The following is a 2,500-nucleotide window of genomic DNA, read 5'->3' as shown; positions in this document are numbered from 1 at the left end:
ATTAAATCAACTGATTTTATTTTTTTCTAAAGAGGAACAAGAATTAAACAGCAGGGGAACAATTCTGCATAAAGCTTTAATCCAGTCAAACACGCACACTTCTCCACTCACACACTCACTCGTGTGAAAACAGAAAACAGTCATTAGGCTACTCATTCTGAGAAATCTCTAGAGAGGCCATCAGCTAATACATTATCCTTTCCCCTTATATGAACTATCTTCAGGTTATAGTCTTGTAATTCTAAACTCCAACGCATTAGACGTTTATTCTTGTTCTTAAACATCTCCAAATAAACTAACGGATTATGATCAGTCTACACAGTTTAAACAGAACTACTACGTGTGTAAATCTCAAAGTGTTGCAAGGCCGTAACTAAACCAAACAATTCCTTTTCAATAGTGGAATAGTTCTGTTGCGCTTTATTCAGTTTCTTTGAATAATAGGCAACTGGGAGTTTCATTCCATTCACTTCTTGTAACAAAACCCCTTCTACGGCATTATCACTGGCATCGATCGCTAAATTAAATTCCTTACCAAAATCGGGTAATAATAGAACTGGCTTGTGAATCATTATAGCCTTTAACTTGTTGAAGGCCCACACACGCGACATCAAATACAAAACTGGGTCCTTTCTTAAACAGATTAGTTATGGGAGCGCTTATTTCCGAGAAATTTGGTACGAATCTACGGAAATACGAAACCATTCCGAGAAATCTCATGGCCTGTTTTTTAGTTGTTGGGATGGGGAAATTCACAATAGCTTCTATGTCTCGATCCTTTGGACAGATTTTACCAAGACCTACCTTATATCCTAGATAAGTAATAGAGGCTTCCCCAAATTGTCATTTCTTTAGATTAAGAACGAGATTCGCTTTGGTAAGGGCATCCAAGACTCTCGCCAAAGTCCTTACATGATCCTCCCAAGTTTCTGAAAATATCACAAGATCATCTAAGTACACGACACAGTTGTTGATGCCATTTAAAACTTTATTCATTAACCTTTGGAAGGTACTGGCTGCGTTCTTTAAGCCAAAAGCCATAACTTTGGGCTCGAAACTACCAAATGGCATTATAAAGGCGGAAATTTTCCAGGCTCGTTCACTTAAAGGTACTTGCCAATAACCTTTAGCCAAATCAAGCTTTGAGATGAACTTGAAATTTCCGATTCTATCTAAGCAATCGTCAATCCTGGGTAAGGGAAAATTACTTTGCTTCGTTACACTGTTTACCTTCCAGAAATCAATGCACAATCTATCTGATCCATCTTCCTTTTTCACCAGAACTACCGGGGAACTCCATTCACTCTCGCTAGGTACTATCAAATCATTATCTAGCATGTAACTAATTTCCTTCCTCACAGATTCTGCCTTTTATGGGCTCAGACGATATGGACTTTGCCTGATGGGTTTCTTGTCCTGCAACTCAATATCATGTTCTAAAACATTGGTTAGGCCTAGTTTGTCACTAATAGTTTCAGGATAATTCACTAAAACATTATGTACTTCCCTCACCTTTTCCTTTTCTAAACCCTGATTAAAAACTTCGAAATTCTCAAGCACCTCGGAGTTTTTCACAAAACTAATTTCTTTCTGGGACGCCGTTACTACAGGCACGGGGCGTTCGTTATACTTCTTGAGCAAATTACATGCAGCCACTTTGCTCTACGTTTACCCATATCTATTAAATAATTCAGATTCCCCCTCTTCTCTAAAACTGAAAAAGGACCTTCGAACTTATATGATAAAAAGGGATCTTTTTCTGGAATAATACTAAAACTTTATCTCCTACACAGAGATATCTCTCTTTCATTCTAAGATCATGTTTCCGTTTAGTTTCCCCTTGACTTTCCCTCTCGTTCTCCTTTGCTAGTTGCCAAGCATCTCTTAAACTGTTGTAGTCCTCACTACCTTCTTTATTCATTAAGTTACATTTTAACATTTCCAAAGGACCTTTAGCAGTGTGACCGAAAACAAGCTCAAAAGGACTAAATCCTGTAGTGTCGTTCGGTGCCAACCTTAAAGCTAACAGAACAAATGGTAACTTTTCTTCCCAGTCGTGTTGGAAGTTCTTACACAATTTCTGTAAACAGCTCTTTAACGTTTGATGAAATCTCTCCACAATGCCTCTGTTGGTGTTTGTTTGTTCTTGCATTTGTTGCTGTTCTTGCCGTATGGAAAAGCCTAAAACTTTCTGAAAAAGGTGTTTCGTCTTGAGTTAAAGATACAGGAATTGTAGGACAGGATATTTATGGTTTATTTATTAGAATGAAAATGTGAAAAATAATAATGCAAATATTCAAAAGTACAGAACAATTATTTCTAATATAATATAGTGTATTTATTTTAATTTTCGTTGGTGAAAGAACTCGTTATTAGACTGTAGATTTTAGCACGCGCCCCGAGTAAGCTGGAGGACGGATCACGCATTTTTAAAATTTTAATTCATCCTCATGGAAGGCATTCATTAGCTCGTTCAAGTTACGTACATGTCCATTTCTTG

The sequence above is a fragment of the Macrobrachium nipponense genome, chromosome 13 (genome assembly GCF_015104395.2).
Source record: "Macrobrachium nipponense isolate FS-2020 chromosome 13, ASM1510439v2, whole genome shotgun sequence".
Classification (NCBI taxonomy): domain Eukaryota; kingdom Metazoa; phylum Arthropoda; class Malacostraca; order Decapoda; family Palaemonidae; genus Macrobrachium; species Macrobrachium nipponense.
This window is presented reverse-complemented; position numbering follows the sequence as displayed.